The 18,066-nt window shown below is 32.2% G+C and overlaps 1 protein-coding gene across 1 annotated transcript in view; it reads right to left on the bottom strand.

Moving 5' to 3' along the window:
• The window catches only part of Nmdar2 (glutamate ionotropic receptor NMDA type subunit 2), a 415,630-nt gene that overhangs the window by 364,058 nt on the left and 33,506 nt on the right, over positions 1 to 18,066 (bottom strand). The gene's annotated exons all lie outside the window — the stretch shown is intronic.

Genomic DNA, 18,066 nt, shown 5'->3' with positions numbered 1-18,066 from the left:
ACATTAAATACTTGTAACTTTATAATTTTCTTTGAGTTGTTTTACTTTGACATTTTTATACTTCTTCTTTTATTTGAGTTGTTGTACTTTTACATTTTATACATTTCTTTGAGTTGCTGAACTTTTACATTTTATGCTTGTTACTTAATACTTTTGTTTGAGTTTTTGTACTTTCACTATTCTTATTCTTTTGTTGATGGCAACGTATACATGAAAAAAAAATATATGTATTGCTTACATACAGGCTGACGCCCTATATACGCATTTAAGCCGCGCTTAGGAAACATTTCAACAACGCCGAGCATAAAATCAACACACAAACCGGGTCAAAGCATTATTTCATTCGACAGAAAACAATGGCCTACTAGTTCCTCTCACCTGCACCGATGGCTTTATGCGCCACTAGCCAAAGTTCATTGATTGTGCCAAGCGCTAGAGTCTGAGGTTGGATGACAAAGGGTACTTGGTGGTGTAACTAAAGTTATACCTTTGTGGATTCATCAGCATGTATTTGCATCATAATTGACCCTTGTAAATTCTACTCAATATAATCTAATCAGAGAATTAACCTTGTTGTTAGCAAGAACATTATGTAGCCGGTTTTTATTTTTTATAATTAAAATATAATTCGGGGTCTTTTCGATAAGTAGAAGACATGAACCATGAAGATATTTAAATAAGTTGATATGAAATTCGATACATTCGTGGTCGACATTACGGCAAATTATTGAAGATCAGTTTACAATCCATCATCAAGACAATTTGGGAGATGGGTATAGGTATCGCTGCCCGGGAACCATTCATCGGATAACAAATATCTCTACCACAGGTTACCCAATTGTAGTTCGCTAAGTTTGGTGAGTTAGCAGGAGTGCCAAGTTTTATAATTAATAATATTAATATTAATTGCATTTTTATAGCGCAGTTTAGTGTAATTTCACTTCAAGTGCGCTAAACTATAACAAACTTAAAAACGGTAATTCAGTATTAGAGGTCATATTCTTAAAATTATTCCTACAGTGTGCCTTACCCAATACTTACAATAATTATAACACTAAATATACTGTACAAAGTGATGAAAAAACTTAGAATAACAATAACAGCAGGACGGGACAACACAAGAATATTAAAATTAAAACATAATATAAAACAGGAGGCAGTTCGTGCTCAGAAATGAAAAATTGAGAATCTTCTGAGCAGACATTTTAAAAAGGTACAATTAGGAGGCAACCGAAACCAAACAATTACCGAAAGTTTTAGAATACGGCTTATTATAAAATATTGAAAAGAAGTTAGGATTTATGAATTGTAAGATTTTTAAAATAATTTTGTTTAAAGCCCGTTTAAATTCAGCCAAATTCTGGAGATTAATAAGAGCTGAGAGAAGTCTATTCCAGATGAGCGGGCCTGTTACACTAAAATCCCATCATGACTGGATCAGTACGCTTGTATTGTTAGACAGAAAACAAACGGATCGCGGCAACCCTGGAAGTCAGTACTTCTAATGAACGTAGGTCGAAGACCACGAAATAGTGGTGAATGTATGTCACTGATGAATCTTCATACATTTGAACGAATGTTTGAAAGGCCCGGTACGCGTTTTTGTCGCCTTTTTTCCATTTTGACCGGCTACTAGTTGTGCTTTATAAATAATACACATATCGTCTCGGAGTTATAATTATTTTACATTTCATCTGACAAAACATAGACATTTTAGTACCTTGCTTGGAAGGATTCTGAATTCCAAGGCTAAATGCGACGTCACCAACTCAGCCCGGAATCATAGATTATATTAAAATATACTTTTTGCAAGCTTTGCTCTAAAATATTATAAGTTTTATTTCTTTGCGTCAAAGGGATAAGGGAAAGGCATACAAATACAACATTGCATTAAATCACGGATACATTTATACTGAAAAAAAATATTTATTGGTATTGCATATGTACGGGCGCAACAAATAATTATTTTGAAGCATAACTTACAAAAGCGTATTTTAATAAAATAATTGAATTGAATTTACCGTTACGTTTTTCAGGGCGGGGACAGCAGTGATGGAATATTGTTGACATTTTAAATTTACATAAGTGGGCGTGAAGTGAAACCATTGATACTGAAGCTTGATATCTGAAGAAACTTGTAATTAATGGCCCCCGTGAGAGAGGCAAGGATCTCAACTAACAATCCGGAGGTAGCGGGATCAAATCAATTTAATCAAAATAAATTTTGTTTGATAAATTTATGGTATTTCACAATTTATTAAATAAAAAATAAAAGTATAGCATAATTGCGACATGTTCCAGAGTGGAAGATACTCTCAATTTCGTATTGGTGTAAGACAACAACTCCGAATTGAAATGGCTTTATCCGTGTTTGGTGACCAGATTTGAACAGCCAGTACATCCTAACCTTCACCATCCCATCTCCTTTCCTTCACTACCAACTTCAACCTCACAACATACCTTCCACTCAATTTCGTATTGGTGTAAGACAACCACTCTGAATTGAAATGGCTTTATCCGTGTTTGGTGACCAGATTTGAACAGCCAGTACATCCTAACCTTCACCATCCCATCTCTTTTCCCTCACCACCAACTTCAACCTCACAACATACCTTCCACTCAATTTCGTATTGGTGTAATACGACCACACCGAATTGAAATGGCTTTATCCGTGTTTGGTGACCAGATTTGAACAGCCAGTACATCCTAACCTTCACCGTCCCATCTCCTTTCCTTCACTACCAACTTCAACCTCACAACATACCTTCCACTCAATTTCGTATTGGTGTAAGACAACCACTCTGAATTGAAATGGCTTTATCCGTGTTTGGTGACCAGATTTGAACAGCCAGTACATCCTAACCTTCACCATCCCATCTCCTTTCCCTCACCACCAACTTCAACCTCACAACATACCTTCCACTCAATTTCTTATTGGTGTAAGACAACCACTCCGAATTGAAATGGCTTTATCCGTGTTTGGTGGCCAGATTTGAACAGCCAGTACATCCTTACCTTCACCATCCCATCTCCTTTCCCTCACCACCAACTTCAACCTCACAACATACCTTCCACTCAATTTCGTATTGGTGTAAGACAACCACTCTGAATTGAAATGACTTTATCCGTGTTTGGTGACCAGATTCGAACAGCCAGTACATCCTAACCTTCACCATCCCATCTCCTTTCCCTCACCACCAACTTCAACCTCACAACATACCCAGCCGGGAACAGTTGGAACTCTAGTGGCTCTTTTTTAAAAAGTTATCCATATGAAAATAGGTATTTTTTTCATATTTTTAACGAAGTTAAATAAAATAAGAATAAAATCCAAATTGCATGTTATTATTAAAAAGTACTTTTCTCTGCGGCTCGATCGTAGAAATGTTTTTTTTTTTTTAATTTATAAAATCGTTATCGGAAGGTATTAATTTATCAGAAACTTTTTAGTATGCGTTTGTACTGATATATAAGAGAACTTAGAATTAATTACATTATTTTCCCATTTAAACGTTCATACTGTTACTTTAAAGCCCCTGCATTACGAATTTCTATCAATTCAAGAGGTATATTATTTCCCTTGAACATTAAGCTCTTAAAAAATATCTGTTATTTTTTATAATATCTTTACAGATGACGAGCCGTACCGGTAATATTATGAAATACCCTCGATGTAAACAAAATCGCAATGTATGCTCAGAATATTATCATAAAATCATTTAACATGTTATAATAGGTAGGAAAAAATATTTATCAAAGCTGCTTTATACATTTGCTGAGAAATTTTTGCTCTTTTTAAAAAATGTTATGCTTTTTTAAATATTTTCGATTTCTTTTTTCAATATATTTTTTGATATTATTGCACGCTCTTTAACATTCGTATTAGCATATTATCTCCCTTTCAAGCCATCTTCTTCTTCTCTTTAAACGCTTACTACTGAGCCTCAAGTATGGATTAGATACCCAACAAACTAATTCCAGTTGTTAGTACACGGGTAATGTGACGTATTCCATTATCATAACATCAAACAAGCGATAAAGTAGACACCAACATAATTTAATTAAATAATAATTCTTTATTCGTATGCGTATTTGTTTTGTATGTTTAAAAGATATGTATATGAATACATAAAGTGAAAATACGATGCTGAAACAACGCGCTAGGTTTCACTGAACTAGGTTCAGTGGACATACTTTAACGTGCCTTTCTTATAGCTATTTTTTCGTACAAACATAGGTATTCTTTTCATAAGAGTTGCTGCATTTTTTGTTCGATTAGTGCGAATATAACGTGTCTTGTATTTGTATAATGTCACTGTTTAAATGTCGTAAGTTTACTTACATTCGATTTTTTCTTTTCTTTTGTAAAACATACTTGCCCCAATGATTCTGAGGCGAATATTTTTTTATAACTACTTGACAGTTTGACAAATCATATATTTTTTTTAAAAGAAAGACAAACATTCCCGGGTTACGAATAACCTGACAATATTTGAAAATCTCCTACTACCACCACAGTAAGCTGAAAATGTTGCTTGTGTTGTGATGGAGGACTTAGCCAGCCGAGGAATTGAACACACTACGCCTGGGTGGGACCCAAACGCGATGTCAACTCGGCCACCGACCGATCCTTTAGTATCTTGTGATTATTAATATATTAATATAATTTATTATGAAATTTGTGACGTGTGGGTTGGATTACACTAATCTCTTCACTTACACGAAAAAATAAATGTTTTAATGTCTATAACTGTAGGTTAAGTAAAAATACCCCTAATATGACAATGTATATTTATTTTTAGGTTGGTATTATACTTAACTATAGAAAATTAACACTAAGAAATTATTTCTTCATATGAAGCGGTTACTTTGTGATGTGACATTATAATTTAAAATTAAACAATAACTTTGTAAACATCACTTACAGGTAAATACTTAATGCCGACTGGGTTTCGCTACAACGGTAGCTTCATCAGGGCAGTATAATACAGATTATACTGCCCTGATGAAGCTACGGTTGTAGCGAAACCCGGTCGGCATTAAGTATTTGTCTATAAGTGATGTTTACAAAGTTATTGTTTAATTTTAAATTACTAAGAAATTAGCTTTACGAAACAAATTTAACCTCAATTGTATCATAACTTGTCGCATATCTCAAAAAAATTTTGGTTATTCCAATTTCATAACCATCGAAAAGATTTCCACCAGTTTTCCTGAACGGTGAGATTCTGAAAGAAGTAACAATAAACTGATGGACGACGATCGATGATATCGACCGGCAAAGACAAACTAAGTCGAATATACTCAGTAGAAGGTTCCGGTTTTGCAGCCTACGTGTAAAAATAATGCTATTACTTACGTTTTGTAAATCCTTTACACGTGCAACCTTAAGCCACCGTATACCCAATTTCTACAGATCAAAACAAGTTTCTTGTTAATTCTTTAAGTTTGTGTGTTCCAAAAGAAAGTTATTTTTTAATATAAAACATATACATTTGTTAGGCTGAAACGTTAATTACCTGAAATTCCATCGATAGAAAAAAATTGCAAAGTAACATTCGAAAATTATTTAAAATACGTTCTGTTCTGTTATTTAATGTGATATAGAAATAAAAAAAAAATCACACTGTATCTTTAAATGCAACTAAAGCATTTTTCGAAAGATTTTTGTATTATTTCAAATGAGTCGTGTTTTATTAAGTATTTTCACCATTTTCGCTTATTCATTATCGTTTTTTTAAATATTAGCGCGCTCCCTGTAACTATCTTTGAACGTTGGTTAAACGCAACGCTCGTTGTATTCTACGTGTTCACAGATGGCGTTAATTAATTAATTTCGTTTAAATACGCTTTTGCAAGGTATTGCTTTACAATATTAGGACAAATCATTTGTTTGCGCCCGTATATACGCAATATGAATATGAATCAATAGTTTTGTTCGTTTAAAGACTTAATTCTTTCGAGCAAGGCACACAAATACAATATTTTACCGATGATTCAATCCAATACTTTGCAGCCCTTATAAGAGCCCGGATAGCAGATTTAAGGGAGAGGACAACTCCTTGAATTGTCCTTATCATGAAATCCTGCCAGAGTCCAGACTCAAGAATCACAGCATGCTGGAGAAAGTTGTCTGCCCCGTCAATCTAACTTTTAACATTTTGTATATTCTTATTATTGTATAGAATTGCACAAACCTCCTCAAATTCTGGAAAAACACAGTGTCATTATTATTATAAACGAGAATATTTTTACCATCATGTTCGGACGCAGAATATTTATGAAAATACTGGAACTGAATGATGACAAAATATATACGCATATTATATTGATAAATGCTCACAGAATAAAAACATGCTGAATTTCCGCACTACAAGTAAGGAAGTGTATTTTAGGCAGAAACTATATTAAGAAGCGATGGGGGGCTTAGGCGACGTTATATCAAATACATAGCATTCAATCTCGAGAAATATTTACATTTAGTCAGATGAATGTTTGGACGTCACAACTAAGAGCAAGAGTTTCACAAAAAGATGAAATCAAACTAAATGCCCTAAAAATGGGTTTCACTAAGTTTACACATTTATATATATATTTTTTTTTTAAGATAAATCCAATATTTAATAATAAAAAACAGACATAATAAGTATCGTTCATACTCGTAGAAACATTCCGTTCCATAAAATTCAGAAAAACCGTTCCGGTACTATCAAGGTAGTAATATGGTGTGGTAGCCGTCCATTCCCTATCCATGAAGAAGGTTGCCGTTTTTACCTAAATAGCGTGCTTTTGAAGATATAAGGGCTGGAAGTTCCGCCTTCTAGATTTTTCTAGAACAGTCCAGAACATAAGAAACGAGAGTATTCGAGAGCATTCCATAACATTCCAGAACATCCCGGAACATTATGGAATGTTCGGGAATATTTTACATTGTACATTACGTTGTACACTGTGACAGTACATTGATATCTCTAAATAGTATAAAACAAAGTCACTATCCGCGTCTGTCTCTTTGTACGCTTAGTTACACTAAACTATGCAACGGAGTTTGATATAGTTTTCACCATCATTGAGAGAATTTCGACTTAATAATTAATGACTTATTCTGGATATTGTTCATAAGTACATGACATGACCCTAATTATGGACAAATAAACATTTTTTATTTTTTTTTATTTGGTACAATATATTTTTACATTACAAAGTTTTCCATTAACGTCCTTAATTTTATAATATGATAATAAAATCTAAATACAATCTACAATATAAGATAAAATAATACATTTTATATATAATCTTGTGTGTTTGTGAGTGATGTGTGTTTATATTGGTTTTGTGTGTTACGTGTAGGTTTTATTTTTATTTTATGCTATGACATTTCGGTAATATTGTCTTTTTTGTTCTTTAATCCATTTTTTAATTTTGTGTGTGAATTTATTTTTATTTTCCTCAATTTTAATTTCAATTTTTACACTGTTGAAAGCTTTTATAGCATGGTATTGGTAGTGTCTTTGTCCAAAGCTTGAATTTATTGTCGGAGTTTTTATTTTTTCTTTGTACGCTTGTCTAACTGGTCTGTTAGTGTTATTTTGTGTATGTTGAAATTTTTTTTTTGGTCAAAAATGTAGTTTAGTAGTGTTTTAACGTATAATTGGCGTATATCTAGTACGTCACAGCTGTTGAATATTTGGTCTGTATCAGTCAGTCTATGTTTTTTTAGTATTACCTTTAAGATCGTTTTCTGTGCGGTTTCTATGTAATTGATAGCCGAGTTTGTTGCTCCTCCCCAAGCAATAATTCCATATTCTATTATCGATTGGCATAGTGCAAAATATATTGTTTTCAATTGTTTTATTTTATATATGTTTCTTATGTTTAGGAAAATGTGTATTGTTTTGAGAAGTTTATTTGTGATTTGTTTGATGTGAGGTATCCATCTAAGGTTATGGTCAATTACGATTCCTAGATACTTTATTTGTTCTGTTTTTTCTAGAGGAGGGCAATCGATACAATTGATACAATTGTAGCAAAAAGTGGTCGGAGAAGGTGATTATTCAAATATTATCTAAAAATAATAATATGAAATAAATTCCATAAAATTAATCTTTAAACGTCGAGAAAATTATATAAGTTTGAAATTTATATGTTATGTTTTTACAGCATAATAATAGAGGTAGAGGCGTGAGTGCAGGTATAAGTAATTCAATAAAATAAAATTACACTGTAGAAAATTGAAACTTCAAGCCGCTACAACAATATCGACTGTCTGGAATAACTACACGCCGCTGCAAGCATTTGTGACAGCTGGACAGAATCTCTGGTTCAGTCACGTAGGGCCGAGGGACGAAGAGGTTGAGTGACAGATGCATCAGAAGCTAAACGAACATGGCGACACCAACGAAACACATAAACATTCATAGTTAGTTACTACTTCAAACTTAGTCTTACGAGCGAAAACGGTCTTGTGTTGGCAGCACTGCACTTCTGGCAGGGACCTATTTACAAGCGAAAAACTTTTTTAAAAACTTTAGTCTCATTATGTTTTTGTATTATTATTATTATTAACATATTTTGTTTTTGTTTACTGTGTTTATATTATCTTACATTTTTTTTTATATTTACTTTATATATTCTATGTAAAATATGGAGCTCGTGGGATTGCACCACCCTCCCCGAGATCTAGAATAAACAAGAAAAAAAACTTATTCCTATACAATATCATTATGTCTAAATCGTATGGCGCACTGAAAAATAAATAGGTATTATTTGATATATAATATTATTTTGACCAATAGGTTGATGTGATAATAACGGGAGTAAATTATGTTAATTAACTGACAAAATCTCTTGTTTTTGTGCACCCCTGATTTTCATGTGTAAATGTAATCCATAAATCAATCCTGCACTTACAGTTAAATCATTTACAAAAATGAAATAAAATTTTGTCGTTCGCCGTGTACTCTTTTATTTCATAACCTGAATAATTTATTGACTACACTTGATACATGTTGGCATCTCCGATGCATCACCGTTGCAGCACCTATTTTTTTAACCTCTCCAGCGTTTGAAGGTAATATATGACCGGGAGTCCGTATTTTATATTTTTTTTTATAATGCAGAAATACTTAATTTTTTTGACGTAATAAAGAGAAATTATATTTTTTTCTTGAAAAATTTTTAAAGTAGGTACTGAAATCCATTAATTTAATCCAAATATATCCAAAATGAATAATTCATATTTCGCGCCGCTGTCGTTTTATTTATTATTTTTGATATATGAACGAGATAAAAGTGAAGAAATAGTTTTCTTACAAATTCTTTTCAAAATTTTAAAAATATCTAGGTGTCTCAATTTTTCTACGATTGAAGTAAAAATGTGGTTAGCGTTATTAACAAACTTTATTGACATACTTGGAAAGATAAATTTATCTTGTTTCTAAAACAGTATTTGTTTCATGAAAAATTAAAAAAAAAAGAAAAAATTGCAAACTGTACAAAATTGATGAAAGTACTGAAGGGTTAAAAAAATTCGACCTGCCAAAAACCGGTCAGTGTCTGAGTTGGCATCGCTTCTGGGAACCCAAGCATGCGTCCTCCATCATGATACAAGCAATATTTTTCGCTTACTGTAATGGTAAAAGCAGAATTTCATTTTTCGTTAGTTTATTTGTCGCTTTGGAATATTTTTATTTCTTTTTTAATAAAAACATACTGAAAGTAATAGAATATCTCTGACTCGCATTATTATAGCCTAAAAATGTTGCTTGTGTGTTGATAAATGACACAGCAAAGGATTAAACTCGTGACGTTTGAACAGGAACCCGAAACTTTCGACTATTCGAATACTACTAAATGAAGGCCAATCCTATGGATTATGTTGGGTGCAGAATCAAACAGACAATCAGAAACGAAATGTTGAGTTTCATATTCTTCAAAAATTTCTCTTTCTTCTCTACTTCCTACAATCTCACGATGCGGATGCCATCTGGCTATCACAAACAAGTCTATTGCCAGTACACCTAATATTTATTGAAATTTGCATGAAGAAAACGGGTCTAATAAAAATAACGGTGACAAAGAAGCACTTTGATTAAACTCGATATTAAACCCCCAGCGCAAAGGCGGACATTTTGGTAACGAAATAATTGGAAAGGTAATAGGGCGGGGAATTGGAGTGGTCGTCGAACAGCCCATCGCGCCGCCCTTTGGGACTCGAGGTGTTTTGATGGATTAACAGATATCTGGGAGGTAATGATTTACAGAACAACTTGAAATATGGAAAATTGATAGCAAATATGTGTGTGACATTACAAGATGAACAAAGGAAATTTGATCAGGGTAGATGGACACTGAAAGAATTAGAAAAATAAGGTCTAATTTAAAGATGAAAAGTCGAATGCACGATTAGATAAGGATTGTGGAGAGAGGAGGTCACTGATGTAATTAAAAGGTCTCAATTCTAACACACCATTGGATAAGGATTATGGAGTGAGGAGGTCACTGATTGTATTAAAAGGTCACAATTTTAACACACCATTAGATAAGAATTATGGAGAGAGGAGGTCACTGATTTAATTTAAAAGTGAAAAGTCGAAAACACCATTAGATAAGGATTATCGAGTGAGGAGGTCACTGATATTGAATTCGATTACATATTGGAATTACTTTTTTTTACGATTATTTCAAAAAATTATTATTTGTAAAAGGCAAACAATTATGGCCAAAGCTCTTAAAACAGTTTAGAGATAATGTTTGTCATTTTATAAAATGATAAATTTAGAAGGCAATTTTACTTATATATTCACTGAAGAGATAAATCGATTCGTATATGAATTGAGGGCGTAATCATATTGCTTAGGTAAGCTTAAGTTTTCCATACTTTTAACACTGAAAGACCGTATCCGTCATTTTGACGGCTGTAATGTGAGGATATTTTACTTAAAGTTTATTGTTATTCATTTTATTTTATTTTTCTTTTGTGATTCTTGATTTAACGAGTATGGTAAAATATAAAAAAATATATTTATACCTACAAAGACCGCCGCCGTCGATGTGACGGTTAAGGCCACTAAGCTAAGTTTGTTTAAAACCATTTTCCTCCAAGTTTACAACATAACCATTCCACCTCGAAAAATTATAGTGCTAATCTGTCTCTTTTTTCGATATCGCATATCATTCAAACTCGATATGTACATGATCACTGTCTTTTGGTGTTAGTTCTTAGTATTCTATCTCGTGTTTATCTCTGCAAACATATTTCAATTCACCGAATATTGGTTTCGTTTTGTGTTTTTGTAGACTATATTCTACCAAATGTATATCGAACGACTATTTATTTTAATTTATACAAAAATAAAACTCTATTACTTTATTATGTTCTAGTGTTAATTCAATTAATCAAACATTTTCAATTATCTAAATGATTTCAAGAGCAGATAAAGAATATTATTAGCCTGCCATGGGCTATGTAGGTTTTACGTAGAGTGTCAACATTTATTTCTTTACTATCACTTATCACTTCTGTGAATTAGCTGATAAGGGCTAAAATCCGATATTTTTGCCCAGTAAAATAATTATTTCTGAGTTGTATAAAATGTTCAAAAATGTGTTCAAAAATGTTGTTTATGTTTGTCCAAGATTGATGAATACAAGATGGAAAGGTCACCTACTAACTCAGCTCATTAGAACCTGTCAACTTTCACCCGTCAAATCGACTTTTTGTGTAAAGGTTACGAAGCCAAGTCCGTAACAAGCCTCTCCGAGAATCTTTTTCAATTATATTTTTTGCCTACGCGTGATTGCTTCGATAAAATGTTGAATCATAAAAATATCATCTCGAAGTGGCATAAGATGTTTTCTGATATTTATAACTTTTTAATTGCTGTACATCATAGTACACAAATGTTTACTCTGTGAAAATAACAAAAGCGCCTATTATTAAATTTGGCAGCCACCAAAAAACTTTAGATCACAGTGCGATCCTTGTTATACCGGTATTTTAATGGAAGTTGCTCTACGGAACTAGAGTTATTGCTCCCTTCGGCAGTCGGGGAGCACGCCAAACGCGGGGCAAACACCTGTGAATGGTTGATATTTATCACATTAGAACGGTTCGTTTCTACGATTCGTTCTACAGCTTGGCTGTGAAAAGTGGATCGTGGCCGGGATATGGAATGGAACGGGGCCGTGGATCTATTATTCACACCATCATGAGGAACAGAAAAGTGTGTTTTTCTTAACCGTTGTATCCACAGATCTACAGTGTTTCAGTTTCACGAACAGAAATCGATGTTGCACTCAAGCCGCGCGGAGGGCTTTACGCCGTGTTACGTGATGTAAAAATGGATTTATTTACTTGTACAAATGTCAGAATTTAAAGTGTTGTTTTTTTTATTTTTTATTTTTAAATTGTCTTAAATATTTTTTTCGTAAAATTAATTTCGTGCAATTATTTCGAAAAAATTTTTTTTTCGTACCTTTCATAAGAAATTGCGACCTTCATAGAGGTCACCCAGAGTTGAAAACTTTAATTTTTTAAGGGTATACCAACCAACTATAATTTTACAAAATAAAATAAAAATATCTCTTAGAACACCTTTTGCAAAACAAATCCTATTTTATCTCTGTAGTTTGGCAATGAGGCGTCCTACCCACTGTGTGGGCAATACCATATTGTACCGCCAGTTCTAAAATAAACTATTTTGGAAGCTGATGTGCTTTTCAATTATACCTCTATACATTACAATCTCTACTGACTTGACGACGTGACGCGACGACTGATGGGTGGAATGATTGAACCCAATTTTTAAACGCTAAAACAAAAAGCGAAAATTTTTAATTGGAAAAATAAATCAAGGATATTATTATTTACAGTTTTAACCATTCTATTTTAGTCAAAATATAATATTAACTTTAATTTACATACGTGATTATTTCTAGCTGAATAAACGTAACTTTTTAAAAACCAATTTCAAAATTGAAAAAAAAAACTTTTACTTGAAGGTTAAAATAAAAAAAAAATAAAGAATAAATTGAGAAAAAACACGAATTTTCATTAAATTTAAATAAAAATCTCTTAATAATATCGCAATTACAAAATAAAATGTGTTCAAAATTTTGGGATAGAGATTTGTTTATTGCGGGAGAAAAAGATGAGCTTTTATTTTCTTACAAAGTTTGCTCCAAATTTAATTAAGGTCTTAAACATTCTTTAAAACTTTTAGTGAATCAGAAAATTCCGACGCATTATGGCTTAGAATAAATGTGAAGATGTTCACAGAACTTTTCTAAAAGTAATATTTTTTCATCGGTTGAAAAATAAGTTTATCTTTTTAAAGACACCCTTGATTTATATATGTTTAAATGTAGATTCCTACAATATAAACATGAATGTATGTAATGTGTTTCTTTTCATTTCATATTTCTCTACAGATGGCCTAGTCTTTAAGCAGTTATTTCGTCCTGTATTATTTTTAGGCTTATTTTATTTTACTATGCCTGTAAATATTTTAATATTGTTATTTGTGTCTTTGTGCATATTGTAGGCATCATGCAGCATAACCAGCAGGGACATTGGAGGTCTAGATTCATTTTATAATAAATGTAGAATCGTTTAACCAAAAAAAAATTAGAGTCCTTGTGAGAGCCCTGAAGGAGTAACCATCTGTTACTTATACCAGGGCGCGTGAGCGGTGGATAAACTCCAGGCCCTTGATTTGTTGGTGGTGTGAGGGATGGATCAAAAATTATATAATTTAATGGTATTTTTGTTTTTATTACGATATTATCGGTACTTACGCACAAACGCAAACATGCCCTCATTGAAATGATTTGCCTGCACGCACAGACAAATCACAATGAAAGTCATAATTAAAAATCCACGATGAAAAATAAAGGAAGAACTATCACTCTATTCTAAAACAATATATTTTTATATTTATAAATACAAAATACAATAAATAAAAACTCACATGTATATTAGAAACCCTAGATCTCAAGGTCTAAAACATATTTAACAACCAACTTATTTGGTCAATATTTTGTCAAAAAAGCTTCCTTTACTATGATACTAAACTCTTCAACGAAATCCCACCCTCATTCAAAACTCAAAACAATTTTATATTAAAGAATATCAAACAATTTTATCTTCTTTATATTATATTGATTGGTATTTGATGGGTCTAAACTTTAAAATAAGTTAAAAGAAAAAGTTGTTCCTAAATATTTATTTTGACTTCAAAAAGTCAAAATATTTCTCATATAAATAAAATTCAGATATGTTTACCCGAGACACCATCTAAGTTATAAACCAATTTCATTAGAAACTCTGTGATCATTTAAAAAGGTGACTGCCAAAAACTTCGGAAAAATTAGATGCAAACGATATTGTTATTTCTTAATTTGAAATATGAGATCGACAAATATGACGTTAAATAAGTAGGTTACAATGTTCGAGTGGTTAAGATACCTATTCCGGTAAGACAATAAATCCTTGACTCTATTCCTAGTTGAGAGCGTCAGCTTTTGATTTTCTGTGTCTTGTTCTGTTTCATGTTTCGTTATTAATAACTTCTTCATCAATAAAATTTTATATTATTTAAATATAAAAAAAAAGTTAGATTCAAAACATAGGGAGATCAGAAATATAAAATACTGACACCAATACAGACACCAACTGAAATCACACACAATACAGACTCTTCTTTATTCGTCCAGCACTCCCGGATTCTTTACCACCGCTCATACCACTTTCCTTCTCAGAACTTCTAAATTTTAAATTCCTTAATATGACATGTGACGTCAGAAGCGTCATATGATTGTGTTTTTTCGGTTTCATAAGCTAACGAAACCAAAACAAACAACAAAAAAAAACTTTCCGAATTTACCTCGAATACCAAAAAGCTTCGAACTTATTGAAAAAAAAAGCACTGATATAACCTTCTTTATTACATAATATTTTGAAAATATGACAGTTCATTGTGAGGGAGTTTCAGCGAATTACACTAGAGTGTTTTTACCGTCTCTGTCACCGAACGTCACATTAGAGGGCAAACTTTATGAAGCATTAACAAAAATTAGATTACTGACCCTTTTTTGTTCATCCCCTTTGGCGACCCTTTTCGATAAGAAGAACTACCCTTTAGACGCGGGAGTGGGGACATGTCCCGGTGAAAACGTTAATGTGTTTCTGCGTTCATTTTCCTGTCGGAATTACCATACAACCTGATGGCTTCTGCTAAAACATGGCATCGCCTTTTAGATAAGGGATTTAGCGACATGATGATGGTAATTCTATGAATAATAATTGGTTCTGGTTATTATGACTTAATATCTATTATGCACGAGCAAGGATGGCAATATTTCGAGTTTTGGGATAATTTAGAAATACCCATCAGTATCGACAAAATAATTACAAAATGTTAATAAAGCCTTTGTAACAAAATATGATTCATCTTTATAATAACGATTAAGACTATTATGATTACTTTTTATCGAGTATTTTACTACATACATATAATTTAATTTATTTAGAAAAGAACAACAGAAAAACGTGTGATCTGATGTCCCCACTTCTAGACCACAGAATCTATAATTTGGGGAGGGAAAGAAAAGATGAGCATGGAATATTTGAAAATATTCATTATTTTCTCGTATTGCACTAATCGTTGCAGACAACTGAATAAATAAGCACGCATTTAACTGACTTTTCGCGTATTATGGGATATTTATTTACTATAGAGTTTTTCAGTCTTCATGTACTGCACGCCTTTGCGTATCGAATGGTCTGCGAGTTTTACCAGACTTGAGATTGATTGATTACAAATAAAGTATTCAATTTAATCCCAAAAAGCACTTTATCATTTCATGACTCCAGAGTTTACCGTTCGAGGGTTTCTTTACTTCAGATTTCTGCAATTTCTTAATTTTTTGTGCCTTCTCTTCATCTTGAAGCGTGATTTTAGTAAGAATGTGGGCATTTTCGCCAAAATTTGAGCATTTTTTCACAATTTTATAATTTATATTTTGAAATTTTTACGTTTAATTTCTAATGATGGGTTATTTCGCAGAATTCGAACAATTCATGAAATTTCAACTCTCATTTCCGAGTTCTGTGAAAGTATTATTCAGTTCTGTTACTATATCATTATAGGCTAGGTTCCCGATAGAACTGAAATTATAACAGAGTTTGAAATTTTTTTTCACAGATCATGAAAATTTACTTTGAAATTTTGAAAAATTGTTCACCAGTACCGAATTATTTAAAAATGGGATTTTTTTTGAAGGCAGAAATTTTGGGACTTAATATATACTTTTTATTGCCTATAATACTAATGAAGGGTAATAACGTGGATTCTTCAAAGGACATCTTCAATTTATTACTTAATAAATACAAAAGATCGTTCCTAGGGTTCTTCAGTTATGTATCAACTATTAACAATTAACTATTTCTGTACAAATACCATGATAGGATAATACGAGCGATTACAACATAGTGTCTCGGATAAATGTATCCATTTTTATTTTAACATGACAAAGTTAATGCCCTGGGTTCAAGTTCTAGACGCGATTGTATCTTTTCCAAATTTTTCTGTTCTAAATTTTCCTTTCTGAATCGCTAATATTGTCTTCAATAATTAAATATTACAAGTTGAGATTTTATTCATAATTTTTTTCCAAAAATAATCGTTAAAAATCAATTAATGTAATGACGTAATGAAACTAACGGAATCTTTACTAGAAAAGACCTACATCATTTTTTCCAATGTTGGTAAGAATTTATGTAAAAATTGTACATTTTTAAGAAACATGTTATGTAAGCTATTTGACACCAAAAAAATAATCTAAATAATACATACTTTGTTTACTTGAATATAGAAATAGAACATATTTCCTTCTTATCTAAATAATTATTTAAAAATATATACAGATCAGTAATAGTATTTAACAAACAAAATTAAGTAAATTTATAAATGTAAGTGTTGGTAATAAGAATGGCATAAGACCAACATTGTTTTTTTAGTATATCTACACCAATGAAGAGAACTAGCTCTTGAGTTTAGTCCAATAAATAATTCCCGGGGAAGCGGTACCCAAATTCGCCTCCGAAATTGTAGGTTCTCGATTTACACGGTGATTTTAAGTATAGCATAAATGCTAATCAATCACATAACTATCTCACATAAATAGCACTCTAGTGTTGTTGAAATTCAAGCTTAATATAGAGTGAAAAAAAGGCTGATGGCCCCATACACAGAATAAATAAGAAAGCTAGGAGTACCTTCCATACAAATTTGAATGGAAAAAAATGTCGCCACAAATGACTTTATTTCAATTTTTTGTTTCTAGGCCATTTATCAGGCACTATTTCTTACTTACACTCACCTGACATCGTAGATCTCCCATTTGAATATCCTAATTGGCGAATTGGCGTTCTTGGCGAAACACAGTTTTGTATTGGAAATTTAAGGCTCGATTGGTAAAATATTTGGATGACGAATCACGTCCACAAGGCATTTCTTATGTTCGTCTGTATTCTATGGATTCATGGCTTAGTGATCTACCCATTAGAATTTTAATCGGAAGGCTGTGGGTATAATTAGTATTCATGGCCTCAGCACAGTTAAATTGTACACAATAAAAAATTGCGTAAATTAAAAATTCCCGGAGAGTGAAAAATAAATACTTTATTAATATTGCGCTATAGTACTAACTCCCCAATACTAAAGTAAACTCAACTATGCTATTTTCAAATTGGATAATGCTGTGATGCCGAAGAGAGAAGAAGAAAATTATAAAGGTAAAAATAATGATTACCAGTCCAGCTCTGGTCACCAAATATTTCGCTTTGCATCGTTTGGTTTGTTATTTACTACCAAAGGGCCTCTTTAAGAGTACACTGAAATATTGAATTAAGTGAAGTTTACATTGCATGCATAATTTTACCAAATTTTTTGATAATATTTTGACAGTCTCGTGGTCAAGGAGTAAGGCTCTCCACTAGAAATCCAAAGGTTGCAGGTTCAAATCCCGGCGTTCACAAATAAATATTCAGCTCCATTTATTTTT

This window comes from Hesperophylax consimilis, chromosome 7 (genome assembly GCF_061612785.1).
Source record: "Hesperophylax consimilis isolate HC1 chromosome 7, BYU_Hcon_1.0, whole genome shotgun sequence".
NCBI classification, from domain to species: domain Eukaryota; kingdom Metazoa; phylum Arthropoda; class Insecta; order Trichoptera; family Limnephilidae; genus Hesperophylax; species Hesperophylax consimilis.
This window is presented reverse-complemented; position numbering and strand designations above follow the sequence as displayed.